This window comes from Microtus pennsylvanicus, chromosome 2 (genome assembly GCF_037038515.1).
Source record: "Microtus pennsylvanicus isolate mMicPen1 chromosome 2, mMicPen1.hap1, whole genome shotgun sequence".
NCBI lineage: Eukaryota > Metazoa > Chordata > Mammalia > Rodentia > Cricetidae > Microtus > Microtus pennsylvanicus.
This window is the reverse complement of record NC_134580.1, coordinates 39,458,233-39,485,411: the sequence shown is the minus strand read 5'-3', so window position 1 is coordinate 39,485,411 and position 27,179 is coordinate 39,458,233. Positions and strand designations below refer to the sequence as shown.

The following is a 27,179-nucleotide window of genomic DNA, read 5'->3' as shown; positions in this document are numbered from 1 at the left end:
GCGGTGGCAGCAGGTACCATTTGTTATTCAGTGGGCCCCAGGCAGAGACGGCTGCTGGTCCCTGAGCAATGGCTGGTCCCAGGCAGGGAGACACATGGCGGGTGGGCAGAAGACAGAAACATGGATAGACACGGCATGCAGGGTGAGGTTGAATGTTTATTCAGGGGGTTATGGAGGAGGAAGGGAGAAGGGGGGGACATAGAGAGAGGGAGAGAGAGAGAGAGAGAGAGAGAGAGAGAGAGAGAGAGAGAGAGAGAGAAGAGGAGAAAGAGACAGAGAAGGGGGAAGCAGAGAAGTGGGGAGAGAGGCAGAAGCGAAGCTGCCTCTCCGAGAGGAAGATGGAAAAGAGAGAGAGCTCAGGCGGGAAGCTGAAGATCAGCCTGCCTCAGCGGATGGGGAGGGGAATGGGTGTGGCTTGTCTCTTAAAGGGACCAAAACCATAGCAGACACCTTTAGGCACACAGAGGCACAGAAGGGACAGAGCGTAGGAAGGCACATGTGGAATGCAAGTGTCCCCTTGCCTGTTCACATCTGCTTCTTAAAGGAGAAATTGAGACTGGGGAATGTTTTCCCCAAGGTTATACACTGGGCTAGCCTAGGGATGTGGATGAGAACGTTGTTCTCCTGGGATCAGCCAAGTTCCACCCTGCTGCCTTCTGCTCACACAGGAGAGGCAAGGCTCGAACCCCCACACTGCCTTCAGGCCAATGTCAAGTGCCCCCACCCTTATGAGTGGGCTGCCAGAACTTCACACTGTGCACCCAGTTCTGAGTTACTTCCATACTCCTATGACTGGAAAAGAGTGGTCACAGGACCCAAGGGACCTTGAGTAGCTGGATCCCAACCAAAGAAATAAACACCTGAAACTTGCCTGTCCGGTAAAGTAACCCCAGGGGTCACTGGATTCATTTGCAACCTGAGGAAAGCCCTGCACGGGCTCCTGATCAACAAGCCCTGCCTGCTGCTACTTACTGCTCAAATTTCCTATCAAATAGGAGTTGCTTCACTTGAGAAATCCCCTTCCTTTCCAACTCACCAACCCAGGAAGGTGGCTCCTTTGCCCCATCATGGGCCATCCCTGTACTGTGAATCAGAGTGAAGCCCAGCTCCCCACTACTCCAGTAGTATTTGGCCCCCTTGCTTCAATATGGAGCCATCCCTGTGCCGTGGATCAGAGTAAAGGCCAGCTCCAGCTGGGAACACACACCTGCTCTGCAGCTCCTTCTGCCTGGCCCTGTTCCTAGTTAATTCATGTGTTCTGACCCCTTGCCTCAGGCTCCACTGGGAGGAACAACACACAGTGTGAGGCTGATCCGAGCTGTGAGCATCAGAAAGACCCTTCTGAGTTCAGAGAGATTTTCCTAGAGCAAGATCCTCAGCCCAAATCTAGTCCAGACCTCTGGCTTCATATGCTGCACCAGCAGCCAGTGGTCACTTGGCAAAGAATGACCAGGTCCCCAGTACATGCCAGGCCCCCTTTCTGATCCTGGTAATGGTTCCGTGAACAAGATGAAGTCTCTTCTTCTCTCAATGCCCGTGAGTCTAAACAGCGAACAGGTATGTAAAAAAAATCCTTGAATCTCTTTGGCAAGAAGAAGAATGGAAAATGGGAAACTTGGGCACCCTGCTGTGACGCATGGCACTAAGTCCTTGTCTCTGGTCCAGATGCTAGGGGTCTTTGCAGCATCTGCCAGCGTGCTGATCCACTGATCCGTTAGCCGGAGTGACAGGCTCTTCCAGTGCTTCAAAGCTTCATGTAGCTAATTCTAATTAAAATTCAACCTTAGAATTAAAACAGCTCCTTGGTTGCCCTAATCAATGAACCAATTAGCACTACTAATTCAATAAAGTAATTTGATCAAAATTAAATATAAAAAAGAGTCCCTCGGTGGCAGTAAATTTCGGCTGCTTATTAGCCTGGTGGCTAGTGACTACTGCCACAGCCCATGCTGCTGCCCAACTCACTGTCACAGGCAAACCTGGGAGGCCCTCGTAGATTTCGGGGTGAATGCACTGGGTGAAATCTCGGTCCTATAGTTCCCTGGCTCTGTGGCCGTTTTTGGGTGATGAACTCTCTCTGAGTTGTTTCTTCACTTTTAAGAATGGAACAGAACTGACACCTTGAGCTCTGATGAAGACCTTCTGAGTCAGTGTGGGGGTTCTGAGGGAGGGGACTGGGTCAGGGCCCCAGAAGAACATCCCGCTGAGTTCTAGAGCGAGACATTCAGAAAGCACAGAGAGCAGAGACCAGGAAGACAGAGGGTCCGAAAACCTCCAAGGGGAAGAGACTTTCAGTGCATGGTGGGGTTGGCGTCAAGCTGAGAAGAAGCAACATCCCTGTAGATTGGCAAAGGAAGGGGTCTTTTGCCAGGTCCAGGGACATTCACCCATTAAACTACTCAAGGACGAAGTCTCTTCACACACCCATTTTCACACCTCTTCTTTGGTTTTCTCTTTCCTTGGGAACCTGTACACTCTGGAGTAGCCAGGCCAAGCCCCACTTTTATGCTAGCTATTGATCTGCCAAAATGAAGGAAGTCCTAGGAAGAAAGTATCAGTGGCCTCTTGGAGACCAGCCCTATCCAAGGGCTTCTCTGGGCTCCATGTGAGGATCCATGCTGGACCTGAACCAGGAAGCAGCTCATCATTTCCTTACTCTTGTATCAGCAAAAGTTTGGCCACAGAGGCAGGGTGCATCTGCAGGACCTGAGGCAGAGCCTGGGAGACGGAGGCAAGCTGTGAAGAGACCCACTGTTCTCAGCAGAAAAAACTACTCGAACTTGCTGAGGACACAGCATGGGTAAAGTGTTTAGAGCCTCAGTGGTGGCCTCTTTTAGCAGGCACTTAGAGGCTTCTTTTGCTAAAATGTTCTGACTCTTCATTTGGGCCCACATCAGGGGAAAGTCAAGCGCATCTGCTTGTATTTTCCAATGACCTCTTTTGCTTTGAGTCAGCCTAAGATGGCTAATGCGTAGGATGTTAATTATTCAAGGAGTATCCATCTAGAAACCAATGACCTCTAAACTCTCTTTCTCATTCCCCTTTAAGAACACAGGTACTTGGGGCAAGGTTGTAACTCAGTTGGTGGAGTACTTGTCTAGATTTCTTGAAACTTCGGGTTTAATCTTCAGCATCATCCAACGGAGCATGGTGGTTCACATACAACCTCTGAATAAGTGGAGATAGGAGCATCAGAATTTCAAGGTCACCCTGGGCTACAAAGACATGGTCAATGAAAGCCTGGGTTAACTGAGATCTATTCTCAAACAAAACGCAACAAATGGGGGCAAAAAGAAAAGTCAGGGTCCTAAACCTGCAGTCACCTTGAGTACCAAGAATAGCAAGGCCCTGTAGGCAGACAGCCCACCCTCAAGATGAGAACAATTATCTATGAAGGGGAGGTTGCACCCAAGAGCAGCTCATCTGGAAAAAAACAGATTGGTCCCCTTGGCAAGGATGGGAAAGGCAGTGAAGACAGAGATTAATAACCTATTGATCACCTTGCATGACTGAAGCTGAGACAATGATGAGTGGGATTATATCTTAACTAGGAGTAAAGCTCCTACCAGGACCCCTGAAGAAAGCCAACTTGGGGGTCACCGACCTCCCTCTATCTCTTTAAGATGCACTGATGAAATCCCCCTGCTTTTCTGCGTTTCTCACCCCCCTTCATAGGTGCGTTGGGATGGGGTTGAGCCGAGACTGTTGGAGCTTCCAGGGATGCAGAAAGCAACTGTAGTAAGGCCGCAGGAAGGGTGGCCTGCAAATGTGCCTAGCTTTTCATCAGCACGGACAGCATTCCGTACTGAGTACACAGACGTTCCTGGGCATCTGGGCATCCGGCACGCATCACAAGCTGAAACACTAAGAGGGCAGAGTGGAGAGGTGGCCAGCTCGTGGGTCTTTATCTCAAAGTCCTGTCAGCGAGCCTTCCAATTGGGATTTGGGAGGATAAACTCAAGTGCCCATCACCATGGCAGAGAAGGGGTGAGGAAGGGTAAGCCTTTCCCTTTCCTTCTTTAATCCCCAGCATTCTCTCAAGCTTCTGGATTAAACGTGGACGTCCTGACACTGTGCACTCTTCTCAAGAGCTTGCAAAGGGCCACAAACACTTTTTGAGAATTCTTGTCTAGCCAGCATCTGCTGCGGGCAGGAAAGCAAAGCAGGGAGTGGGAGTGGGGGAGGTGGGAGGGTTGAGGGCTCAGGTGAATGAGATTGGTGGGTACGAGGGGGTCTGGCATGTTAAATTCTTGCAAAAACAGAAATCACGAGTAAGAATGGGACTTTTCTGGTTCACCTACCAACAGATGGGAGGCTACACACTTATTGATCACCTACTGTATGCCTGGTACTTTCTATGTTAGTAAACACTAACTACTTAGCTATACAGGGTTCCCAATATGTCCTGTAGATTAGTCCATCGACCCTTGCAGGTGAGTCATGGCTAGGTGACTTCCTGTCATCTCAAGTTTGGACAAGCATAGAGTGGGGAAGCCCCTTGATTTGGATCACACAGCTTCGAGAGGACAGTGTCAGCACCTGAATTCAGGTCTTCAGGCTTTGGACCTGATGCCTACAGACACATACTAGCATAAGCTGCCTCACTTCACCTCTGACGCAGACTCTTGGTGCTACTCACAATCCCTTCCATTGTAGCAAGAGGCCAAGGAGGCCACGAAAGGGACAGGGCTCCTCAAATGGGGTTCATGAAAGCTCCACCTAGCTCCTCAAGCCCGGTTCTGTGTCACCAGGTCACCAAGCATGGCAAAGTCAACGGGAAAACAGGCCTCGGCAAAGCCAAATTGGGTTTTCCAGTTGACAATGAAAATTGATGAGACAGTCCTGGCTGTAGGAGCATCTCTGGAGCTGGGTCAGAAGGCAGAGGAAGTGCTTGGCAAGGTAGAAAATTTTCCTATGTTGTTCAAATCAATCAGATCAGATAATGTTGTATAGCAGTTTCCTCTGAGATAGGAACATTCCATCCCTCCTCCACAGAAGCTTAGTATGACAGGAAGTGAAGGATTCAAAATGGCTCCAGGAAGTCCCTGAAACTGACCAGAATCCCTAAGCCCCTCTCACCCCAGAAGTATATAAACACTAAAGACTTCAGATCTTTGACTCAGATATTTGGTCCACTCACTGCCTCCTCCATTGTAACATGAGGCCATGGAGACCAGAAAAGAGACAGAGATGTCCCAGATGGGGTCTATGCAGGCAGAACCCAACTCCGAAGCCTGCTTGCTTCTCTGGTATGTTACCAGGTCACTAAGTGTGGCAGAGCCAACGAAATAGCCCTCTGCAGAGCTGCCTGGAAAAGGCTCAGAGGAACTGAGCCACCAGAAAAGGACACTCAACAACCTGTTGAGCTGCAGGCAGGCTGTGCCGTGTGCTCCAGGTTTCCAGGTTTTATGGCTGTCATCTATTCTGCCTTGGTGATGCAGCTGTTTTTGAAACATTTCTGTTCCTGTAAATAACCCCTCGCCTAGATTCTTGCAGTAACTCTAATAAAACTCATTGGACCACTAAGCAGGACCTTGACGATTTCCATACTTTGCTTTATTTATGGTTCCCTATTTGGGGTGTGTAGACATGGAAAAGTTTGTCTCTCAACAGTACCCTCAGCCATTCAGGAAGGAAGGGGATAAGGGAGGAGCTGGCGAATTCCATGGAGGGAAGATGAGATTCTTTTTGGGTCTCACTGGGGCTGCTAAGGACCAAGTGCTTGACTGAGTTTTAAGAGTTTTAAGCCTGAGGAAGTCCAATGTTTCCTGAGGTCACACTTATCAAAAACAAGGTGAGAGCTGGGGTCAGGAGAAGCACAGGATAAAGAACCCCATGAAGAGCCACACCTCCTAGCACAACCCAGTGTGGTGCCATATTGCCTCGAAAGTCCTGGGCTCCTAGATTCTCTAGTCCAGGTTCTAGGCTTCTGGTACCATCTTGGCAGGGCATCCTCAGCCTCCAAAGACCGACTGACATAGGCCACACATTTCCTTCCTTGGTGAGTGCCACTCAGAAGCTACATCATTCCTGTAAGAAATCCCTGTTTATGTCACAGCACAGGCGATCCACCCTCTCAGATAGCTTTTGGAGCGAGGTGACTTCCTCTGTGGTCTCTGTTTTCTGGAATCCTCTACTGTCCTTGTCCTGTCTTGGTCTTACTGGAAGGGTGTATCTCAGAGAGTAAGTTTCGTGCCACCATCACTGAGAAAACAGACTGTCCACCTCCTGAAGACTATGTCCTGCTCTTTGGCACCCCCTTGCTGTTCTTCCGTAGTTCTCTCTACGCTGTGCTCACATGTTGCCTTGGTCTTCCAACTGCAGTCATACTAGGTTCACATCTGCTCTTCACCTCTCTGAGCACATTCCTGCCCCAGGACCTTTGCACTGACTGAAACTTCCAGCTCTTTCCTACCATCCCTTCCTCAACCCAAATGTCATCCTTCAGGAAGAACAACACAGGCTAAAACACAACTTATACTTCTCTATGTCTTTCCCAGACAACTTACAGCCATTCTACAAGACCCCATGATAACTGTGATGCTAACCAGGCAGTCATGAACAAAATGGCCAGCACGGGGACTGGAGTGATTAAGAATGCTTGCTGCTGTCGCGGAGGATTTGAGTTCACTTCCTAGGATCCATGTTTCTCTGTTGGTTTACACACACACGAGAGAGAGAGAGAGAGAGAGAGAGAGAGAGAGAGAGAGAGAGAGAGAATGAATAATGGTCCTGACAGAGTCACACAGTCATGTCATACTTTGTTGTGAATGAGAACTGTCCATAGGTCCCATAATCCCAGGTCTAGCTTTCTGTGCTCAGCCAGGGGGCTACCCACACAGCCCTCTCAGTCTTGAGCTCTTCCAGGCAGCCTCTCCAGGAATAGGGACAAGAGTAGGACCTTCAGGGGGACTCAAGCACAGAGTTTCCGGAGCTTTCCACGAAGAGGCCTGGGTTGTTGTTCCCCAGGACTCTGGGAATCTGCTGACCTCCTGGGCTTTAGTCCCCTCACACATCCTTACTGAGCTCAGCTGCGGCAGCGGAAAGTCCCTATCTCATCCCCGTTATACAGCAACTGGGGAAATGCCAGAGGTGCAGACATTTTACACAGGAGCCTGGGCAGTCCTGTTGCCCCTCACTTTCCTGATCTCCCTGTCCCCCTTCCCCCTCCCCATCATCCTTAGGACAGACAGAACTCTCAGCTTGAAGCTGGCCCTCCCACCCCATGCTGGCACAAAAACACTCCTTCTGCCGGGACCCACTCAGTGGCCAGCGGAAAGACAGAACCTCAGGGCACATCCAGAGCTCTGCCACCAGCAAGGCCTCCTGTAACGGCCTTCTGCGTGGAATCAGGGTTCAGCTGAGAGATTTGGAAAAGCTCCTGCAGGGAGCTCCGTCCTAGTAATTTCCTGTTTGTAACATTCCAGGTTTGGAAGGGATTTGAATAAAAGCAACCAAATTAACCTAGCATGTCATGCTACCCTCTCCTCCAGGACGGCTGGTGACTCCTTGGAGGTCTGCTTGGCAGAAACTGCACCTAGAGATACATGTCTGTGGTGAGGCACACCACCCCAGAAGCCCAGCAGGGGCTGCAAAGCCATTCAGGTCAGAACTGTCCTCCCCTGCTCACTGTCTTATGTGTCCAGGATACCTCCTAGTTCCCAAGAGAACACTCCCTGCAGGTGCTGTGTTAACCCTCCGCTTGCAGGTAGAGACCTGAGGTTCAGAGAGGTGGAGGCCTCTGGCGGAGACTGCAGCCTGTACAGATTGGAACAGGCTTTCATCTCAGGAATGTGAGACTTCAGAGGCGGGCCTGCGACACCACAAGAGCGGCTGCTTTTACTCTACCCAGCTGACTTGTGAGGGGCAAGAAGAAGTGAGAGTGGTGGGAGGGAAGCCAAGGCCAGATGGAGCCGGAGAAGGCAAGGACCCTCCTCAGCTACTGGAAAAAGGCAAATGAAGACAGAAGATGACAGCCGGTGACACAGATTAGCAAGGTGGACATGAGAAGGCACCAGATGCTATGGGCAGGCTGGGATATGTTGCTGTGATTTCATCCTTGCTTAGAATAAGGGGGGATATTAGTCATGCTGAAGAACCTTCTGGAAGTACGAAGGCATGTTTCCTATAGGCTTGTGCAATATCCCAGCAATTCCCCCACTTGGGAGAATCCCAGAGCTGCTCAAATTATCAAACAGTCTCCAGGAGGTTATTATCATGCGTGTTCAAAGAAGAAAAATGGCTGTCTATAAAGAATTTACAGTAGCAGGGTATTGTATTACTATGATACCATTTGCAATGACACAAGACTCTATGCTATGGCATGATTTACAATAGAATGGGGCTGTATTGCTATAGCATCATCTGCTATGGTGGCAAAGTGGTAGGAATAAGGAAATAAAGAGATGGCCACCATCCTTTGTCATTCATAGTGTCTAAGATGGCATAGAGAACATGTCTAGAACTGAAAAACTGAAGTAGGTGAAGGACTGTTACTGCTATGAAACTTGGGTCTCCACACCTTCACCTATTCATTCTGTATTCATAATATCCATGATGACTGAGCTCTTACATTGGGCCAGGTGATGTCCTAGGCGTAGGAGGGCCACAGCAGGAACAAACCCGACCACAATGTGAAGCTGAGGGTCTAGGAAAGGCAGAGAGTAAACAAAGGCAGGAACGCATGTCAGGTTCAATGTCCCTAAGGTCCCTGAAGAAGAATTCAGAGTAAGACTGGAAATAGGGCTTCTAGCGGGTAGGTTCCTGCTTGTCTTGTTTTGTGGTTATTCTTCGGGGAATTCTATCTTGCTGGAGGTTACCCCTTTCCTGGCCTAGAAGCTTCTGTGCCCAGACACTCCAGGCCAGCCTTCTAAGAGCTCTGAGTCATCCCAGCCCAAAGACAAACTTGATATGATCGTGAGGCCTCATCCAGCTGCCAAGTCTTCAAGGTAGGATGCTGAGTCAGAGCCCATCTCTGCCTTCGCTGAGCCAGGAGCATCTAGTGTTTGGTCCCTGCTCAGTGCAAAAGAGTCAAAAAACCCCTGCCAGGAGGCCTGGTCCTTGCCAGGTCTGCTCCACCACAGCCTTCTGTCTGGCACAACAGAACAGTCACTCAGACACGAAAAGTCTAGAAACAGGCTTTCCTCTTACATCTTGAGAATCTCCTAGGAGCCTATTCCAGGAAACAGCTTAGTGTGCCATCATTTTTGTGTGAGCAGACGTTTATCTTCGTGTCATTTCAGCAAGCACCATGCCAGAGTGCTCCTACACATGCAAGGAAATCATCAGGATGGGGCAAGGCTGTGATCCCAGTGCTGAGGAATGGAAGGTGGGAAGATCAACATTTCAAGGCTAGCCCCACCCACAAAAAAATTTGGGACTAGCTTGGGATATGAAAAGATTCTGTCAAAAAAAAAAACTCATCAGGTCGGTAAGTCATAGATTATCAGACGGGCTACGCAGTATCAGCATCCTCAAAACACCCTCAGAATTTCCAGCAGCACCAGAAGTATCTGCTGTATTGCGCAGTATGTGCAGTCAGGTGAGCATGAAGAAACCATTGCTGAACCAGAACTTAAGGGAATAAAAGAGCTTAAAATACAGAGACAGCTGGGCAGTCACTGGGAAAAACAGCCCATGGCAATCTGGGTGTCTATCTGTTTTGTTGTTTCATTTTTGGGCTTTCCTAGTTCCCTTAGCGTTTCAAGATTTCTTTCAGTGGCCGCAGAACAATTTTCTGACTGGAAAATATAACTGTCTTCACTAATTTAAAACAATGAAAACTTGTGGTGCCCAATGCTGGGTAGGGAGCCCCCACTCTATGGTCCCTGGCCTGAGCAAGACCTCCAGAGAATCAGCCAAAAGGTAGTGAACACTTCCAGAGGCTCAGCTTGAAGTTGATGAAGCGGGAGAAGACACCCCAGGAAGATGAGCATAATGCTGCCCCAGCAACACTTAAAAGTCAAAACCAAAGTTCTTAAGGTGCCTTGTGACAGAGGCTAGAAGGTGTGACTCTACCTCCTAAGACTCATAAGGTGCCCAGCTCAACTGTTGTCTTTAAATTCCAACGGAAACCCTCCAGAGACAGGGTGTGCTCCAGAGCACAGAGGTTTCTTCTCTATTGTAGAGCAGGGTCACCGGCAGGGTGCGGTCTGACGCTAGTCTGCTGTCTGTCCTCATAGGGGTGTGCTGTGACTGAATGTCAGAGTTGAAAATCTCAGGTTCCGCGGAGGCAGCTGGTACCTCAGCCAGGGCAGCACACAAGATGGCCCAGCTACCTTCTGAAGTAACTCACGTGGTACTTATCACAATGAAGGAAGGAGTGCCTGAAACCTGGGTTCAAAATCCCAGTCATGGCATCTTGGTAGTTACCCTTTGGGAGCACAGGTTTCCCTCATACTACTGGAGAGGGTATGGCCTTCTCTCCACTTCCTGCTATGCTCTGCTCTATCTGTTTACCCACAGCGGTGGACTGAGCTCCCTGAAACCAGATAAACCCTTCCCACTTTAAAATCAGTTTCCTTAAGTCTTTGTCATACCGAGGGCAAGCAAAGATGGCCAACAGGAACAACCATAAGCCAGCTAACAGTGGGTGATAATTAGGGTCCCAGAGAGACTAGGGTTCCTGCTCCCTGGAGCCTGAGATCTGATGTACGGGATTTTCAACACAACCTTGGGCCAACATGTAAGGCAAATGGCTCCCAGCAAGTGTATGGATGCATCGATGGCCCTGGAAGTCCACCAGGGTTAAAGGACTTGATGGGAAGATGAAGGGCGGGGCTTGCCTGAAGTTGACACAGCCTTGAATGACAGGCTAGAAAGGTATGAAGTCCTCACCATGTGCCTGAGCTTGGGAAAGAAGCCTGGAATTGAAAGGCTGGGCCCAGATGAAGGCACTGATTTCTCTGTAGCCCCCATCTGCAAACACAACACACCTGCCCAGCCCTGTCTCTAGACAGCCTGGATTCTCACCCCCAGTTACTTTCCATTACCACCCAGGGCCTGCAGGCCGTTCTAGAGTAAGAGGTGGAAAGACGGAAAGAGCTGATGAAGAATGTCAGGGTTCCCAAGCCATCTGGAGCCATCAAATTCCCACGGGAGGCCTCCACATTAAGTTAGTCCAATTGTATGACTCCCTTCAAGGCGCCCATGGCTTCCTCTCTACCCAGACTTCTGTCTTTTCACAAACAATCTCCGAGGACCTGGGGCCTAATGGCTGTGAGTTCTTTGAAATACAATTAAAGATCAGAGTGGAATAGAGAGAATAGCAGAGACTACCATGGAGGCCTGTCATCACCGGCAAACACAAGGTCCCAGCCAGGACTCTGGACAAAAATAGACTACTGTGGTTTCCTGGAATAAGAATTCAGAGGGTTAAGAGTTCAGTGGGCCCTTACATGTACACTCCAGCTTGGCATGGAAGATGGGGTCACCCTGGTTCACAGAGGGCCGAGGGAACCACACAGGGAAAGAATGAAGAGAGGTACAGGAAGCCATGTGTGTGGAGTGCCAGGGCTCAGCCATGGTGGCCCTGTGGACAGATCGTGAGCTCAGTTCTCAGGAACAACCCAGGCAATCACGCTCTGACTCCCCAGGGCCAGACAGAAAAACTGAAGGTCAGAGAGGTGAGAAGACTCATCAAATACTACACTAGCGCCATCTTGATCCTGGGGTTGATAATTTGAGGCTTAGGGTCCCATCCAGGCTCACTCAGGCGAGCATGGGCTGTCTGTCCCCTGAATTTTAGCACAGGGTGGATTAAGAAGGTTGTATCACTCTTAGCAGAGAGAAAGAAAGGTGAGATCTTGTCTGCTTGTCCATGGTCAAAAATGACCTTCTGTTTGGGGGAACAAAGCCTTGAAGAAGGGGTGGAGTTTGTCACTCTGAGCGTGCTGTGTGATTTAAGAGATGTCGTCTAGGTGTAGCAGTGTTCTCCTCTGGAGAAAGGGCACGGAGGTAGGAGAGTTAGAGAGATCACCCTGGCTCCTTGGGGTGCTGAGTACTTTTTCCGGGGTGTATCGGCTTGCCGCTATGAGCAAGGATCTTTCCATCAAATTGCCAGGTGCAAATCCCAGCTTGCCCTCAACTTCTACGTGACTTCAAGCAGGTAAATTTCCTGTGGCTCAGTTTACTCTGTGGAGAAAGAGGGTAAAAACAATAGCATCTGCCACATAAGTTGCCATGACAACTAAGTAAAAGGACGTATACAGAACCCTTAGTAAAGCATGTGGCCCACCCAGGCACCTTAGAGTGAATACTAGGAATACCACCCCCCCCATGCCAATGCAGAGTCAGGCTATTCTCAGGCAGGGACAGCTTGCCCTGGGGGGCGGGGGCTTCTGTACCTGTGAGCCCCAGTCCCATTGACTTTTCAGAGAAGTCAATCCTAACGGCCCTGAGCAAGGTTGAGAACCTAGAAACCCAGGGCCATTGCCAAGAAGGAGTACGGCATTCCCATACATAGGAGGCTTGCGAGCTGAGGTTGAAGTCCCCCTAACCTGCCAGCCCCTGCCACAGATCCTTAAACCTTTCCAGGGTTTAACAGTACAGATGAGGAGGAGCTTTAGTTTAACCCCAAACCTAGAAGGCTGCAGCCATCCCCTCTATGGCCTGTTGGCTGATATTCACTAGGCACATACCCACAGGACAACACCCGTTGGTTCGCTGACCCATTCACACATTTAGTTGTGGGGAGTAGACTATAGTCCCTGTGTAAGTCACTAACGGTGCCATGCTGGCAGCAGCATGGTCTAGGGCCTGGAGGAGTCCTTGTCTAGCAATGGGGACATAAATAATTAGTAAGCAGAGGCACACTGGGTCAGACAGCCTAAACATGGCCTGCTACTTGTTTGTAAAGCGGGAGTCTGTTACTGGGACACAGCCACACCCAGTTGTCTGTGTACTGCTGTGTGATGGAGAAAGGTCATTGGCTAAGTAATAAAGAAACTGCTTGGCCTCATAGGTTAAAACATAGGTGGGAGGAGTAAACAGAACAGAATCCTGGGAGGAAGAGGAAGTGAGCTCAGACTCCACAGCTCTGCTCTCTGGAGAGAGACGCCATGCTCCCATCTCCAGGGCGGACGTGAGAGCTCTGCTCTCTGAGGCACACACGATGAAGCTCCAACCCAGAATGGACGTAGGCTAGAATCTCCCTGGTAAGCCACCTCGTGGGCTACACTAGAAATGGGCTAGTCCAGGTGCGAGAGTTAGCTGAGAAGAGGCCAGATAGAAATGGGCCAAGCAGTGTTTAAATGAATACAGTTTGTGTGTTATTATTTCGGGGCATAAGCTAGCAGGCAGCCAGGGTGCTGGGGACGCAGCCCCGCCGCTCCTATTACAACAGCCGTGGACACTTCTAATCAGCCATGGCAACCCGAGTAACCAGGAGAGAAGGTCTGACCAGCAAAACCTAATCTATTGACTGCACTGTCTTCTCCACAGTCCTACTCAGAAGCATGCATAACAGCTGGAGGGTACCACCACATCTGCCCTCCCTAGCCAGGGTCCCAGTAGCACCAGGTAGGACAGGACAGCGGAGTTCAGTGAGGCATGAGAACTTCTGTGGAGTCAGGGAGTGGGGCAGCTGGGCCAGCAGTGATCTAGTTAGGGTCAGTGGATCATTTGCTGGGTGAAGGGACATGGATAGGGCTCCTGGGCAGCGAGGCTAGCCTGTGCAAAGAGAGAGCGCTGCAGAGTAAGCTAGCGGTGCCTTTCGGCTGGAGACCATGCTGGAGACAATATGTGGTCATAGGAGACTAAGCGCACATCAGGCAAGACTTGGGGACCAACCCTGTCCCTGTAGCCCTTAAGCTGCTAGAAACAGGCCACCTACAAAGGGCTTTGTATATCTCTCTGACCACAGCAAAGCCGAGGATATTGGTCATGTGGACATGGGCTGCAGTTTCTGAGGCTGAACTTGTGGAATCTGGCATCTACAGGGGGAATCTGACAGGCAATAACAGCCGGTTATTAACAGGTTCGCATGAAGGAAAGAGATGAGACATTTGAGGGTAGGGAAACAAAAGTTCTTGAGGAGACTGTGAATAGGAAGGGTCCTAGGGGCCGAGATTGGGGAGACGTTCCTGGATGAAGCTGGAGTTTATAAAAATCAGGACCAGCTTTCTGCCTGTCCCCACATACTCCCAAGAAAGATGTAGATATTGTGGGACACTATAGTTCCAGGCTGGTGGGGTGTTAGGGGAGGCTTCTGACCCAGTGTGAACTTAGAAGGCCCCTGAAAGCTGCTGAAGTTCAGACAGGAATGGGATGGCATCCTTGTAGTGGCAGAGCATCACCCAAGGCTACCCAGGCCTTCCCGTCCCAGCCATCATCATGTTCTCTGTCTCATCCACTGCTCTTGCCTGCTGGCAGCTCCGTGAGCTCTGCCCTTCTGTTCTCCAGGGACCTTCCTGGGTCCTTAGTGCTCACAATGGTCCCCTCTGCAATATAGCTCTGCTCCTTTGATGGCCATACTCTTAACCCACTCCTCCTCGTCTGCTACTCGGTCAACGTTCCCAAATTCTCTCCTCCTCTGTTCCTCACACATTTGCATACCAGGGACTCACACATGGCTCTCACCAGGAGCACTGGGCTTCCTGAGGGGTTTGGGTTGTAACAGTGAGGGAGCATCTCAGGGAGCCCTGTCTTCCCTCCGGACTCTGCAGGGGATACAGTTAGCTGAACTTAGGAAAGAATACAACTGGAGTCAGGCACTCCAGCACAGGCCTTCCTAGAATGTCTTCAGGCAAGTGTCACTTCAGGACCTCACCAATGGCCTCTGGGGACATTCCTCCCGCCTCCCAAGGTGCAACTGCATCAGAACAGGAAGGCAGCCTTGTTTCCGGTCTTAAAGAGTCTCACAGGTGGAGGCACATGCACTTTTGCACAATTCGCACTGTGATCATCCAGGCAGAGAGCCCCAAGGAAGTGTTCCCAGCATAGGCTCTGTGGGTCCTGGGCTAGTTCTGGGATTTTCTGAGCAGACTCCTATCGTATCCAGGCACTGAAGAAACAACAGCAAAAAGCAGGAGACAGCCAACCAGGAGCGGTTGCCAGCCTAAAGAGGAGTTCCAGGACAGCAAAAGGGAGCAGGCTCTTAACAACTGATCACTCATTTGTATCCCACCTCTCTAAGTACGTTCTGTACAGCACCTCTGAACACACCAGTGACCGTCCTATGTCCCTCATTCTGGGTGCAGAGACAGGATAAAGTGGTTATTATATACTCTAAATCTCAGGAAAGACATTAAGGGAGTGACTTTTGCTAGAATGACCAGTGGGATTTGTTTAAATTGGCTTTAGCATATGCACAGTTGTGTAATATACTTATAAGTGCATATGATATGCATAACAGAATGGCATAAGTAGTGCATACTATATAGTACTTATGTATATGTACTTATGTATATGTATATAAACAGATACAGTAAGTACACACATATACATATATACGTGCATACAATGTGAGTGTGTACGTAGAAATACATGCACAGATATATGCATACAAGTTCTGCAGCAGGTCCGATCTACTTGCCTCTTGGAGTTTTAAACTATTAACTTACTGACTCGGACAATTATCCTCTGAATAGGTGTTGTTATCTCAGTTTATAGAGAAAGGGAGTGAGTGAGGCACGGGAAACTTCAACAGCTGGGTCCTTGGGCTGTCTTGGGTTTGGTGGGGAGGGACTCACTGCAGCTTGCTGAGGAACACGGTCCCTCCCCACCAAACCCAAGACAGCCCAAGGACCCATTGTTCCTATATCCATCCTCAGGACTGGAAAGGGGAGGAGGTGTGCGGAGGGGAGGAAGCTCAGATTATGCTCCAAGTAGAGGTCTTCAAGGATCACAGTCCATTCCACATTAACACCGGGTTTCCTGGTCTTTCACGCCTGCCCTTGAGGGCAGACGACATTTCACGGCAGACTGAAGCAAAGGCAGACACCGGCACTCCAGGTGTCCTCTAAGCCAAACACTGGTGAGATCTGCCCAACAGCACCACTCTCCTCACCAACTCCATTTCTAGGCAGCTTTCATTAAAATGCTGTCGTTGCCAACTTATAACCAATTATTACTATTTTTGGACAATGAAGTAAACATTTCAAGAATTCTTCAATATTTTCATCCAGTACAGTGTATATTAACACATCTGTATTATGTGAGTGATACGGTTTGGACTGTCCAGATGCAGTGTGGAGGGGCATCCTGTGGCGAGCAGAGTAGAGAGTTACCTTATGTAGCCAGGCCACATGCCAGGCACTCCATTTCTTAAGAGGATCTCTTGGCTAGAGTCCCAAGCTGCCCTTCCTGTCACATGCAAGCCTGTCCCTATGACATTATGGTTTGCCTACAAAGTGCAAGACTTTTCCTGCAGGCAGAACAAGGGACAGTTTCCAGGCCTTGCTGGGTGTGTGTGAAGGACCCTTGCTGTCCCTCCCCCTTTTTTTTTTTTTTACACCATTCTTATGTCCAAGCCACAGACGGTGATGAAGTGTGGCGTACACTATAAAGTCTTTCTGGACTTCAGGGCATTTAGCAGAGCCAAGGTTACCTGGGTTCCACCGGATGCTGCAATCTTGGAATTCTGAATTTACACAGAATGTGGGCACTCCCCCCTTATGGTCCAAAGGCACTCGTAATATCATGAAGCCCTGAAGTACTGTCACTAGGTATAAATGGCCTGTAGGCCTGGCAGACACTTAGAGAATCAAGAGTCATGCTTGAGCTATTTTTGCTTGTAGAGTATCAACAGCCCAAGCTGACCCGAGATGGGTCACGGTCCAGTTTTAGCTCATTAACTGCTAGCATGTACCCCATCTATGTGGTAGCCCCTAAAGAGTGCAAGGTTGGAGAAAGGCTTCTCTTTATATCAGAAACAAGTTCTCATCACCCCATTTCCTGCCTCCTTTTTGTCTGACCCCTCCTTGTTCCTGTTCCTCCAAGATCTGAACACTGAGCCCCGTAGAAAAAGGATCCATTTGCCTGTCACACGATCCCACGAGCTGTGGAATCTCCTTGGCTTTTGCTCCGTCCCTCTCGCAGCCTCTTGGGATCATCTTCCAGCTCCCGTTCCCCCATCTTCCTGGCTTTTTTCCACAAGGTCACCATTGCAAACAGGTGGCAGAAATTCTCAAAGCATTTCCAGTGTCCAACTCCTCCTGGGAACTCGTCCCAGTGACACAGTTCAAAGGAAGGGAGATGCTCACAACACCACAGGGCTATTGACAGTAACCATGACGATCATGCACATATGTGCATGACCTATGAATACACAGCCATGGAGAAGGGTGGAAACTTCCAGCTTCTACAGTTGCTTGCTGGAATATTACACAACAACCAGGCAGCATAATGATTGCCCAGAGTGATTCCTGGAATACTCTCAGAGTGACTCTCCTTGAACCAAGTACAGGATTTAAGGCAGGGACAGATGGTCCCTGATCCCTAGATCTGAGCAGACCACCCATTTGCAGAGGCTGCTACGTGCAGGGGGCAGGTTCTGTTCTAACTGACAAAGAGAAAAGCAAGTCTGTGTCTCCAGCCTTAAAGGTCCCTTTCCTGTTTTTGTTCTGATGGCCTTTACTCTCGGCACAGGGGTAACTTTAGTGCTTAGAAAAAGTGTTTACACAAAAACCGTTGAGCAACACAGTGACGCGTCTTCCCCGAAGAGCCTCTTGGACATGCAGTGGGATGTAACACAAAGGCTTGCCAAATGGATCTCAGGCAGGCTGGCTCTGTTACCCTCCCTTTTCCTTCCTCCTCCTCCTTACCCAGTCATTGATTTCAGAAAGCGCTGAAGGCTACTTGGGTGTGTTTGCGTAAGAAAGTGGGAAGTATGCAGACATGTAAGTGGCAGCTACTTGGACCAGTATCCAGAAAGAGCAATGGTTCCCTAAGTGTCAAGACCCCAAGCCCACAGATACAGGGTCTTCAGTTTCCACTGCCCTAAAACTAGGTCTGGAGTGTTGTCACAGGGTAGCTGGGACCTGAGGAGACTGAAGAGGAAAGACAGATACTTAGGAGACCTGCCTAGCCTTCACCCACTCAGTTTGATACACTCTGAATGTTGTGTTTATGATCTAGCAGGTGGGCCATTCTATGGTGCTGAGAGCAGTATGAAATATCCTGGCTTTGGGTTTCATTTTCTAGTGCACTGGGAATACCTGGATGTGCCTGGTCCATCACCTTCCTCAGTGCTGGCAAGGAAAATCTGCACTTGATACAGGTAAAAGCTCACAAGGGAAGGAAGAGACCCCAGCCCTGCTGCTCCAGGAACCTACACAGGGCTCTTCGGGACTGGCCAGGGTGACAAAGAGATGCAACAGGGGGATGGGCAGATGCCAAGGGAGGAGGCCTGGTTGAAGGGCAAATGGAAATGGGAGGGACGATTCCCAGAAGACAGGACATGTGCACACACTGAGTGTTGAAGAAGAGAGGACAAGTGATTCATTAGGAGGCAGAGAATGATGCCCTCCAGCAAGGAAGAGACTATGCAACCCACAGGTGCTTGAAGTTCCTGAGGCACAGCAGGTTACCTCCTGGAAGGGTCACAAGACCTAGGACACCACACCAATATCTCTACCCCATGACCACTCCTTTGTTGTGGACTCAAGTTCACAGAAAAAAAAAAGTCACACCTATGTTGAAGGTTTTACAGTCTAATTAGTGCTCTGTGATTGTGGGTAGCTGAACTGTTGTACTTGGGCTGGAGGTTGTAACTCAGGTGGTAGAGTGTTTACTCAGTGTGTCCTGGGTTTAATCCCTAACACTGCAGAAGCAGGGCATGGTGTTGCCTACCTGGAATTTCGGCACTGGGGAAGCAGAGGCAGGAAGAGCAAGAGTTCAAGGTCATCCTCAATGACCTAGCAAGTTTAAGGCCATCTTGACTACATGAGACCTCCATCTTATAAACCAATATTATGGGCTATGTTTGTCTTTTTAATACCCAATTATCAACTACCTCTTATCTGATATTCTTTCAACTTCAAGTGGGAAACTTCAGGATGTTTCAACATGCCACAAGCGCCAGCACGTCAAAAGTTAAGCTCGTCATCAGGTAACCTTTGAGAGCTGTAGCAGAGATAGCCATCCTCTCTGCTGTAACCTGCCCACCTGATATTTTCACTGAAGTCTCCGGTAAACGCACTGTTTTATGACTTTCGTTTCTTCTGTGGCTATAGAGTCCATGTTACCACTTAATGGGGAGCCACATCATTTGGGGGCAACCTGAATCTGTGTTCCTGATCCACGGTCACTTACATGTGGCTCAGCATAAACTTTCCTTCCCTGTGGAGCAGGAGTTGTGCCTCCATCACCACGTACCGATGACTCTTCTGTCTCACACTGGCCACCAGAGCATGCTCTATCTGGTAGGACTCGGCACTTTTCTGTATATTAACTAATTCAGGCTATCCTTAGCCATCCTGCCCATTTCACAGGTAAGGACACTGAGGTCAGCTTGACTGGGTGAGTAGCAGAAATAGGATTTGCACCCAGACCACACTGTCACTGCTCTGAAGGTTGCTCTGTGCCTAGCAGGAGGAGTCAGGTTGGGAGAGCGAGGAGGAGACTGGGGACTTGGGGGAGACTTTGAGTCTTGTCCTTTCTCCCACAGAACTCGGACTCTGTCCCAGGGATATTGTGGACAGGAGCGAAGGAAGGAAAAAGGCCACAGACGGAAACATGTCTGCAGCTAAGATCACCTGCAGAACCTACAAAGGCCTGGATACTGACCATCTGGACGTGAGCAGCCCCAAAGCTGGTCATTCGTGAAGAGTGAAGGACTCAGTGTGCGGGGTTGGCTTCTAAAAGCACCTGTGAAATTTCCATGCCCTGGTGGCCCTCTTTTCCTGAGACACTGGGCCTGGCCACAGCGAGTGACTGGAAGCATCTGTTCCCTGTGAGGCAAAGTGGTGGATCTAAGGGAGGCTGATATAACTTACACCTGGTACCGGAGGGAAGGAGCAGTCAATGGCAGAGGCCACAGCAAGTGCAGGAACACTCCTGGTCTTGACCTTTAAATGCTGCAGTGTTCTCAGGATTGGGACAATGGAACAGGTGCTCGGACGTGTGGGTAAATAGCCTGCTGTAACAAGCTCAGCTGAGCGTATACAAGTCAGAGGGAGAACTCAACATCGCCAGCCCCCACTCTTCATTGTTTTCTGTACATACGTGGGGCCTTCCCCTTAGCATCCAACACCCGGAACATCCGGGGCGTTCTAGGGAAAACTCTACTTGGGCTCACTATGAATGACTCCATTCTAAGTTGTATTTTATTGAACCCTGTTCCTGAACTTGCCCATTCAGGCTATTTTCCTGATGTATTAGAAGCTATAAAAGAATTAGAAACAAGGATCCTGGAGAGGCAACAGAGCTGGTGGGCACGGCTCTGGAAATACACCCCAACTTCAAAGCCCAGCTAGGAGCCATGTGCCTGGAAATACGTTACTAAACCACCCCGTCCCTCTGTTCCATAAAAGGCTTATATAGTTTCCAAGGAAACACTATACGAAGTCACCTATACAAAATAAAATAAAAAGTTCTTGATGAGTGGTGTACACCTGGCTTATCAATAGCTAGTTTCTACAGTGACTGACCAGGTGCTCTTAGAATTGACCTCCAACCAAGTCTCTGGAGGTACGCCCACATGCTCGGCCCACAGCCCCCCCCCCCCACTACAGCTCAGTACTTCAACAGTTCTACTGATCCCTAGTATGCAGCCTGGAAGTGGGATCACTAGGTTAGCATCTTAGTTACTTTTCTGTTGCTATGCACAGACCCCACGATGAAGGCAACTCTATGAAAGAACACATCTAATTTGAGTTAGAGTTTTCAAGGCTTAGTCTATGATCATCATGACAAGAAGCAGATAGGCATGGTGCTGGTGGAGTAGCTGAGGGCCTTACATCCTGATCTGAAGGCGATAGACACACAGAGAGATACTGGGCTTGGTGTGGGCTTGAGAAATCTCAAAGCCTACCCCCAGCAGCACACTTTCTCCAACAAGGCCACACCTCCTAATTCTTCTAATCCTTTTCAAACAGTTCCACTCCCTGGTGACTAAGAATTCAAATACATGAGCCTCCCTGGTGTGGGGAGCAGGCCGTTCTCAAACCACCACAGTTAGCCTGAAGATAGACCATGCCTTAGAACAGTTTACCAGCACAAAGGGAACAAAAGACTATCCCATCTCACCAGTCAGAAAATAAAGACAGGAACACCCATGTCACCAAACACTAGTGTGGATGTTCCTGTCCTCCTAATGGCTTTCCTTTTTGGGCTATGTCCAGGCTTTAGCAGATGACCTGCTCCCCACACATACAACCTCCAGAGACCCAGGAGAGAAAGCCTGATAGTCTCTCAGCTGCAAATCCACTGGAGACTGAGACTGTCCCACACCAGGAGAATGGTACCCCATCCCCCAGAGAACCCCAATTATCAAGGCTTATGTTTTATTTCAAATCTATGACTTAGTATGTTATTTCTTTACAGCGCACTCCAAATTGCATATGTCTCAGGCTCCACAAAGCCAGAACTATGTCCCATGCCTGCCACTAACTGGTAGATCTATTTCTCCCTGCCTGGGCTATCAGCGTCCCAGAGGTATGGCGCCCGCTGACTCCTTGCACCTCCAGTGCCCAGCAAAGCCCCAGGGCTGGAGGTGCCCATGAGTGACTGCCAAGCAAGTGAGGAGGGGAAACACAGACAGAAACAAAAGTTATCCTCTTTTTCTACACACTCCTCATTGGGTTCACTCACTAAGTTCCCTGTACAAGCTTAACTTCTTTGCCATCTGACAGCTCTTTGGACATGCAAAGACTCTCCCTTGTTTGTGTCTCCCCTCTTCCAGGGAAGAGGCACAGGCTCTGAACACTGCCACCTTCTTCTCAAAGGCTATCAGCAAAGGAAATTCCCCAAGGTCCTCCCCACCCAGGTCAGTATCTGGGGACAACACCAATGCCCTCTTATCTCAGCTACTGAGCCTGGCGCGCAGGCTGTCCCTGCTCTTGCTGATAACACAGCCTGTTGTTTTTAGAGGAAATAAGCCCTGAGAGCTTTCGTGTATGTGACTACAGGGCCATAGCCCCTACTAAGGAGGAAACATGCCTGTTGCGATTAGTGACGAACAGCCCTTGTTTTCCCTCCAGTGTTTCTCACCCATCAGCAGTGGGGTCAAGCTCACCACAGACACCTGCACAGACCTCTGGTGCCCACACAAAGGCAATGCTCCATAGCCCGGGGTCTGTGCCCTCTATTCTGCCACTTCTATGCGTGCTTCCTCCTTCCCCTTTGCCACTCCTGGCTAGGATGTGCACTTTTTGGGCCTTAGTCTAGAAGAGCACCTGACACATCCAAGAGCTCAGAAACACTTGTGGACACGTGAGGGGAACGAGTGTTTGTCAAGTGATGCCGGAAACACAGCTGTGCTGATGCTAAGGCTTCCTCGCTAATGCAGCTCAGCCGGGCAAACCCAGGACAAGAGAAGAGAGTTCAAGTCTTCCTCCCACTCTGAGCTCAGGACAAGAGGCCATGTGCTGCATTCGCACTGGGACCACACACGGCTAGGTGTTGTCTGTGTACCTTCCTTTAAAAGGCTGGGTTTGGGTGATCTGGGCCATATACAGGGGTCGTATATGGGAGAGGTGTCCACTCACTGTGAGTGACTGCTTTCTGTGGCAGTGCCACGTGGCATGACCGACAGTTAATAAAGTGGTATTTGGAGAAGTACTGAGCCGTTTAATAGCAACGTAGACTGGAATTTCATGGATGTTCCAGCGTCATCGGCAGAAACTCCCAAGACGGTGACTGCATATAAGTCAACACAATGGTCAGCTTCATGAGGTTTAGAACTGCCATGGAAATAAATCTCTGGGCATGTCTTGCGGGAGAGGGCTTCTAGGCTGAATTCGCTGAAGTGGGAATGTCTACCCTAATCATAGTGGTACCCAATGCATGGGCTGGGATCTTGAACTAAATCACAAGGAGAGAGCAAGCTGAACACCAGCATTCATCTCTCTCCGCTTCCCAAGCGTGGATGCTACATGACCAGCTGCCTCATGCTCCTGATACCATAACTTCTCTGCCACAATGGACTGACAATACCTCAAACCGTAAACTAGAATGCACACTTTCTTAAGTTGCTTCTGTCCGTGAGGAGAAAAGTTAGCAATGAATGTGGTTTGTTTAGTAATAATCTGGATGATATGTATAGATGTGGGTGCGCACTTATACACATATAAACACGTGTGTTTGTTTTACACAGATACACACATCCTTGCTAGCACTATGCTCAGAATGTACGGTAGGAACACATATGCACAGGTCCTCACTGTGGCTGCCACACCATTCTTCCCTGAGAGGCATCAAGGCACTGACAGAACACTGATTTCACACAACTTCCAGGCCATCTTCAGATATAGATGTCCAGGATACAAAGCAACTGAGTCTCACCAGGTCTGTCCTTAGAGCCATCGCCCAAGACTTGATGTAGAATGCAATAGCATCGGGCCAGGCCTTATTTGTAATGATGGCCACTTGTCATGGAAAAATGATCAAAGTCCAGGGGTCTCTTAGGAGTTTCCACGAGAACTGCAAAGCTCTCCATTAGAAGCCTGCTCTGTACATCACAGGGAAAACAGGTCCCTTCTGTGGGCACTGTTCCGCACGGCTGGCAGGCTACACTACAAAGAGTCTAAGGAAACAGGGCAACACCCTGTGCTCTGCTTCATAACCCACAGGAGAGTTTGGAAAACACAGCGCATGTCTCATCTCCTCACCAATCCCTCAACATAATTCCAAAGGTGGAAAAGACAGCATATTGTTCTTATCCCCAGTGCAATCCACAGCACAGCCCTGGGGGAGAGTCTGGAAAAGACAGCACGTCTCCCTCATGTGACTCACCTCAGGAGGCTGAGCCACTGTCTACCTCTGGCTCATAGATACAACTGTCCGGATCCACAGCGCTGACCCTCGCTCAGCACTGCCCCGGCAGGTGCCAGCCGCTTCTGGATGGCATTTTCAGTTCATCAAAGTCATGGCTGAAAATAGAAAGCAGAGAGGAAGTATGGGTTAGTTTGGCCCTTCTGAGATGACTCAAGACAATGACAAGGACTTCACTCACTGACTTGCCCACCCAAACATTCACACTACACAGAAAGCTCCAACAGTGCTATCGTCCCATGACTGGAGGAGGGAGAACAAAACAACCAACTCAGACCTCCTGCTTGCAAGGGGTGGGGGTGGGGCAGAGAACTGCACAGAAAATGCCTGGCAATGGGACACAGGTTGCAAGGGACACTCAGGAGAATGGAGGAGGAAGTGACCAAGTTGGCCTGAAAGAAGGATGTGAAAGAAAAGGGGCATGAGATGTTAGCCACTACCACATCTGAGATGTCACTTTTATAAAAACAAAAGTCTTCAGGGAAGGGTCCTCAAGGACCGGGAATACCAGAATGCAGGCATGAAAGCTGAAGAGAATCATTGGACAGGGGGTAACAGCAGAGACTCACTGGGCTTTGGCTGGTCGCCGCTCTGCGCAAGGCCATCATCCCAAAGATTCCCATATTATGAATTTGGAGAGCATGCAAATTAGCCTAGCACAACGAGTGCAGTAGAGGACAGGAAACAGCTACCCTGTCCCACTATGACCATCATTGCAGAGAGAATCCCAATTTTCTCAGACTATCCGTATTCACAGCAGTTCCGCCTTCCCTCACAAGGAGAGCCCATTCTCCACCTTTTGATCCTGACATTGATTTCGCAGTAGTAAAACAGCAGATGGAGGGAGCACCAAGGCACAAACATAGAATAAGGCAGAGACGGGGCATCGCTTAGCAGTAGAGCGCATACTTAGTATTCTGGAGGCCCAGGTTCCACTCCCTGGATACATTCAGCTAAAACAATATTCATGCAACAAATCCTCTTCCTCACTGCAGGGACTCATTCTGCCACCACATTCATTGGCCTGGGACAGCCTTATGGAGGATACCAGACTTCATGGAGAGGCTTTGGTCTCTCTTGTTAGCCTAGGTAAGCACCAGATTTGCTCACGAGGATGTCAGATACAGTGAGTTCCGGCCAAACTAAGTAAGTCAGAAGTATGCATCTACTCAGAGTCAGGAAGATGAGAGTAGTGGGCTTTATCGGGCCCTCGGGTTTGGACTATGCATCTTGCAGAGAAACACTGCTAACCACATACCCAGCCTGGTCCCTCCCCTTAGCAGTTCAAGGCAAATTAGGAAGGAAGCTAGCCTACAGGAGATGGTGCAGGAGACAGGGCTGGGACAAGAGGAGAAGGGAGATTCAAGAGCTGTTTCAGGTAAAGAATTGGCAGATAAGTGATCAACAGAAGTCAGCTTTGTCTAAAGGCTTAGGTCTGGCTCTGGAAACCACACACGGTGTTGACTATAAACAGTCTGTCAGAAGCTGCTGATGGGACAGGATGTTTACAGGGAAGATAAGCAGAAGAGACATAAGCAGAAGGGCTATCAGTATGGAAAAAAAAAACCCAACTTCTCCTAAGTGAGCTGCAGGGGAGGGGCCCTCAGCCCCAGTCCCAAACCCCTTACCATCTGGCCACTACTACCTCCACCGAGCAGTCTGGCTTCTCATCAACAGCTGGAGGGGGCCTTGATTTTCATTAAAAGCTAGAAGGACCTCGCTTTTCAGCAACAACCGGAGAGAGTCTTCCTTCATAGCAACTGTTGGAGGAAGCCTTGACTCTCTCAGCAGACATTGCCTCAAAGCAGCAGAAATAGGAGGCATCTCTGGGCATGGAAGCTCAGTTCACCTCCCGCAGCCTCAGTGGCTCCCCTTCGCTGTCATAGCACTGAGGTCACAAACACAGCGAAAGCCAGCGGCTGACGCCAGGAACAGCCAGTTTATTACTGTGACTTCCCTTGTAGTTCTTAACACAAGTCCCCAAAACCCTTCGTGGAAAGGCCACCTTGCAGCTCTGTCTTTCCCGGGCCCTGATGGCATGCCTCTCTTTGTCCAGGCTGAAGCTTCCACGGGGGCTTTCAACTAAGATGACAACTAAACCCTCACCAATGAAACACCAACAGGAGCTACATACACAAGAAAGCCAGACACGATACTTAATACTACTCCATGAGGCCAGAAACAAGTTCCCAAGACTAAAGAAAGGAAATCCAAGTTCTGAGGGAGTGGCTTCCTCAAGGATTAAGAGTGGCCCGTCTGTTACTCAGCTGGTTCACTTAGTCTGTGGAGTGAAGAGTGTTGATTCCAGCTTGTTCCAAGCAACTCACCTCTTCCTCCTACCCATCTCCCAGGCAGCATGAGTACCAATCCAAGCTGCTGGATTCCAACCAGGACACTCAGAGACAAGGAAAACATTTACCAACTAACTGGAGCACAGACGAGGACAACTTGCAGCTAAACAAATCATGGTTATGTTCCTCTGTGTTCTTATTCCCCGCTCTGAGCCCATAAGTCGTTGTTTCTTTGACCCTATTAGTGCATCCACCGCTCACAGTCCCTGCGTGTCACCAGGCAAGCCTTTCGACTGCACAGCATTGCACAGTAAATCTCACAAGAGACTGTTCTCCAATTTTGTTCCTGCTCAGAGTAGGACAGGGAACTCGAAATAAAACTCAAAACATCATTCCTGGAGAGACAGTTTGCTTAATAAATCATAGCTCTTTCCCCTCCAAGCAGAAAATGATTGTCTGAGTAACTTTTAATGTTGTCTGTCCCGACACTCTCCCTGCATTTATGAATTACAGGACTCTTTACTCAGGGGCCCGTGGACATGTCATGTTCTGACACAATATAGATGCCTTAAGGTGCACCACAGGGAAGGGCCGTCCAGTCAACTGTGTGATTTTAGAAAAATAGCTTTTTCTCAGAATTACCTGTGCTTAAGATGCAAAGTACGCCTGCTTCAACCATCTTGCAGGGCCATGCTGGGAAGTAGATGAACTAGCAAGTGCTTGGGAGAGATGGCTCAGAGACTAAAGCGCTTTCTGCACAGGCATAAAGACCCAAGTTTGGATCCTCAGAACCCACATAAAATCCAGACACTGTAGCGTGTAGCTGTAACCCCAATGTGAACCAGAGACAGCCAGGCCTGCAGGACTTGCTGGTCAGCCAGCCTAACTGAGACAGGGATTTACAGGTTCAGTATGCGACTCCTTCTCAAAGACTAAGGTGCAGACAATTCCAGAAAG

At 49.4% G+C, this 27,179-nt stretch overlaps 1 protein-coding gene across 1 annotated transcript in view; it reads right to left on the bottom strand.

Moving 5' to 3' along the window:
• Positions 1 to 27,179, bottom strand: part of St3gal1 (ST3 beta-galactoside alpha-2,3-sialyltransferase 1) — a 68,705-nt gene that overhangs the window by 26,804 nt on the left and 14,722 nt on the right. The window contains exon 2 of the mRNA XM_075960880.1: positions 23,893 to 24,029. The gene's annotated coding sequence lies outside the window, so the exon portion shown is untranslated. The remainder of the gene's footprint in view (positions 1 to 23,892; positions 24,030 to 27,179) is intronic.